Genomic DNA, 4,958 nt, shown 5'->3' on the forward strand with positions numbered 1-4,958 from the left:
TGTATAAACTGCACTCCACAATATTCTACGGTATCTTAGTCACTTTTAAATTGTGTTTACATATTGCATCACCCATTTCACATGTACATACTGTATTGTATTCTGTACTACACCACTGACTGTTAAACAGCCATCTCCAGGACATCAGAGGCTGCTGCCTATAGACATAGATGAGGATTCACTGGCCACTTTAAGGAAATGAAACATTAGCCACTTGTCTCCGTATCTTGCATTACTCATCTCATATGTGTTAACTGTACTCCATACTATTCTACGGTATCTTAGTCACTTTAATTGTTTGTAAATATTGCATCACCCATCTCATATGTATATACTGTACTCTATACTATACCACTGTATCTTAGTCCAATGCCGCTCTGAAATATATGTATATATATATTCTTAATCCATTCCTTATTTAGATTTATGTGTATTTTGGGTTTATGTTGTCAAACTGTTAGATATTACTTGATATATATTATTGCACTGTCGGAGCTCGAAGTACAAGCATTTCGCAACACCCGCAATAACATCTGCGTATGTGACCAATAAAAACTGAAACGGATGGAGGAGCTTCTGGGTGGCGCTGAGAACATGACTTTTCACAATTTTCTCAAGGCATTCCATTACTAAGGATGTCAAGGCGACAGGGCGGTAGTCATTCAGCCCAGAGGGAATTAGATGCTTTAGGAATGGGTATAATTATTGAGTTTTTCCACAATACTGGCACGTGTTGCTGGTCGTTGACTCTCGCTTTGAGTCAACTACTCACCACATTTTAGCCACTGCAGTCCTAGCTAGCTGTAGTTTATGCTTTCAGTACTAGATTCATTCTTTGATCCTTTGATTGGGGAGCTCTGATAGGTTGAAGGACATCCTCCGGAAGTTGTCATAATTACTGTGTAAGTCTATAGATGTGGGTGAGTACCCAGAGCCTCCTAGGTTTTGTGTTGGAGTCAATGTACCCAGAGGGGGACGGAAACTAGCTGTCCTCCGTCTACACCATGGTGCTACCCTACAGAGTGCCGCTGAGACTACTGTAGACCTTCATCGCAAAACAATGTGATATTTAGTGTAGTTTTATCTAAAGGATAAAGGATAACTTTTTTTTTTAATGAAATTCACTGAGGAGGTGAATAGTCCTCTTCCTCCTCTGAGGAGCCTCCACTGGTACACATATTTACACACAGGTACGCACACGGTTTCAGCCTACCTTTCATAGGTGAGTCTATCACATGCTCGTGTGTGTGTGCTTTGTCCTGCAGGTGTGGCGGCCATGTTGTTGTGTAGGAGGACTCAGGCTCACTACGCCTTCAACGACCTTTCGTCTGACTCCCAGGACAGAGTCCAACCGGTACTGGAACAGATGCCAGTCTATTGGTCTCTAAAACCATGCTGTTGGTTTTTGTTAGACAATGCCTGGCCTGACATTTGAATTTAGATTTTTGGTGTTCAAATGTTAATTTTTCATTAGATAAACACAACAGTTCTAGCCATAACAATCCAGTCTTCAACTTGGACCCACCATTCGGGAAGTTCTGTTCAATGGTGATTGTATGTACAGAATAGTGCAGTGCAGATGCAATGTTAAACATTATACGCTAGAGGGCACTCTTTGAATTTCGTTTGCAATGTCAGTTCATGTGATACACAATCAGTGAAAATATGACGAGGCACTAAATGCCTTTTATAGAGGTTATTCCTTTATTGATGATGATCGTGCTCAGACTACTATAAATCAAGCGCAGCAGTTTCATACAGGAAACCCGAATGTTTCATTAGCTGATAGCATCACATCAAATAGATTCATCACACTACCCTTAATATGTTGGTCTATTTAGCCGACCAGGTTGAGCACACATTCTCTGATGGCTGTTGTTCTCGGTGACATTCTAATGCTGTAACATGTGTTACTCGCAACGCTTATCTGTTTTCTGCTTTCCCACCAACCACCCCGGCCTCCACCTGTTTGGGATTTGCTTTTGTTTCGGTCAGGGGGATTGGTATAGCATGCCTTGTTCACTGCCTGCTATTATTATATCTTACATGATATATGCTCTGGCAGTGAGCTACCCCGAAGGAGCCGAGCCAAAAGGCCAAGACTAATGTATAGTAATCTCCTAATGAATTGAAGGAATCCGTGGCGTTTTGAGGATTAGATCTCTTGAGTGTAGCCTCCTCCAGCTACCTGAATCCGCTGTTGACTCACAGCGGCCCACCCCTTACTGCCACCCTGCCAGGCTGCTGTGGCCCCTTGGCACGCTGTCTCACCAGCCCTCAGGCATATGAGGTGAGTGTTCACAAGCAAACACACTCCCACACACACTGGTAATGTAATGGTTGTGGTTCTTTATTCGTTCTCTGTCCAGAATGAAGGGCGCATTCACAATGATGAATCTGACGAACTGAATGACGGCAATGCAACCATGTATTGTGACGTCACAATGAGCACCGATGCCTCAAGCACCCGCACCACCAACCGCAAATGCCTGTCTGACTCCACAAGGGGTGTGACCTCCTTGAAGCAGGTGGTGGTGTTTGGGGAGCATGAACTGATCATAAGGGGAACATGTCTGGTCCTGCCCATGGACGACACCCCTGAGCCTACTGTGATTTGTACATATTAATGAATAATTTACACTAAATCATTTGGATTATTATAACTTGAAACCCAGCTCAATGTTATACCAATACACTGCAGAATATAATGTGTATGAGCAGACTTATTCATAAGCAGATTTATGTTAGGAGATCCCTGCCTACTCAAGTCTTGCTCTGTGCACTACAATGTCTTATCCATAAGCAGATGCCTTGATACTGAATCTATTGACCTGAAGAAGGATTTGGTATGACACTGTACAGGGCTGCTGTCTATGGAGTACACCCTGGCTTAATGCGTGTATGGACTCCAAGACAGGAAGCTGGAACTGTAACTCCGAGCTCCCGCTATGCAGGATATGTTTTTGTTTTCAAAGAATTATACCTGGCAAATCCCTTTCTTTTTTAGTCAGGTAGGCAGAAACTAAATCTAAATCAAATCATATTAGTCACATGCCCCGAATACAACTATAGACATATTCTGACATCTGTTCTATATTACATTTTTGTATTTTCTTTTATTTTCTTTATTTAACATAAGCCACTTGCGCTAACAAATTCTACCCTACCACAGACAGTAGATAGTGTAACCACATGTTATGAGTACTGTAACTGTACCAGTGTATTGTAGTCAGTATATGAATGGAATTCTTCCCATAGTCTACCCTGGAACAAATCTAGTCTGTAAGTAGGGTTGTAGGTGGGGTTGTAGATATTTAGTATATAAAAGGCCATTTGTTGAAGTAGCAGCAAATTCAACCTGAAAAGGTGAGGCAGTCTTTACTTGTTCCAATTGTATTTGGGTGTATGATGTTGATGTATATTTTGTTTTTGCCTTGAAATGTGAATTCAAAAAATAAAGTTAAATTGGTGGATGTGGGGAGAAACAAAACCTTAGATCTGTATTATTCATTTGTACGTGACAAAGTTACTAACAGCACAATAAAATACTGTATTATGTGAACTTAATGTGAACTTAATGGTGAATAAAAATAAATGTTGCAATTACCAAAAAAAGCAAATCCATCTCACTGTGTGTGTATTTATGTACAAGTATGTTATAACTGTTAAACTGTAACTTGTTTTATATCACATAGGCCAGGGGTTTTCAAACTTTTCTTGCCCAGAATCCCCTGCCCAGGCAAATCAGCGACCCAGGGACCCCAATTTATGTTAGCATAACAAAACAACATCACGTCTTGTTTTATCATCAAGTGAATGATAATGGCAAGTAGAAGTAACGTTAATCAACATTTTAAAATTAATATATTTGGTAGACAGTCATTATTTGAACTCCCCACATTGGAAGAGCAAGTGTGAACTCAGTAATCTAGCTAGAAAGCTAAAGGTATATTGACGGAGTAGAGAAAATGTTGCTTTTGTAAAGCAAATTTTCTGCAATTCTTCAGGTTTTTCTATTGAGCTGAGAGAACACTTTGCAGTTTTGAATCTAATTTCCAGCAAGTTTGGCATGGAGCTGAGAGACATTTTAGCTCTATGCATTTTGCCATGGCTAAATGTTCTTCTGCTCAAACAAAACAAAATCAATGGCCATGTGCCTTGAATGTCTGTTTTTCTTTTTAAACATGTTTTGATTCTTCCTTACTGTCGAGCTTTTATTTGATTGTTAGTTCTCAAAGATGGTATTAAATATATATAGATATATCTATATATATTATTTTAAACATCTGCTTGCTTTCTGTCTGTTTTTGGTCGTTTAACTGTTTTTCCATCCCGAAAATTACCACTTCTATGCAGAAACAACCCTGTAATTAGCGCCAGTAATTTCCTTCCATATTAAAGGGATAGTTCGAGATTTTGGCAATGAAGCCATTTATCTACTTCCCCAGAGTCCGTTGAACCGGAACAGCTAGCATGCTAACGTCCAGTCATTGCGCTAACGCTAGTTAACATTGGCTCATGAAACTACTTCTAACTTATTTCATACTGGATGCAAATACATAGAAATGGTATCCATGATAGTGTTCTTTTGCAGCTAGCGTTATTCATAATTTTGTTTTTTAAATCAACAAACCCCCCTCTCAAAAAAAGTTTCCCAGTTATATATATTTTTAAATCGCAGACCACCTGCAGTACCTCCGCAGATCCCAGTTTGAAAACCCCTACCATAGGCTACACTTTCAGTTTAAAACAATTGTGTAAAGAATAGTGCTACAATTAAAAACAAAGATCAATCAACATTTCAGACCAATAAGTAGGCTTATTGTTAATTCAACCATTTACTGAAGACCTGGCTAATATATTCTGCATGGAAATACAGTACTTTTGCGTTTATTCGAAGGCAGTCATATCCTGTCATGATTTATTACCCTATATCCTGCCTCCAGAGTGGTTTGCAT

This window comes from Oncorhynchus nerka, linkage group LG10, assembly GCF_034236695.1.
Source record: "Oncorhynchus nerka isolate Pitt River linkage group LG10, Oner_Uvic_2.0, whole genome shotgun sequence".
Classification (NCBI taxonomy): domain Eukaryota; kingdom Metazoa; phylum Chordata; class Actinopteri; order Salmoniformes; family Salmonidae; genus Oncorhynchus; species Oncorhynchus nerka.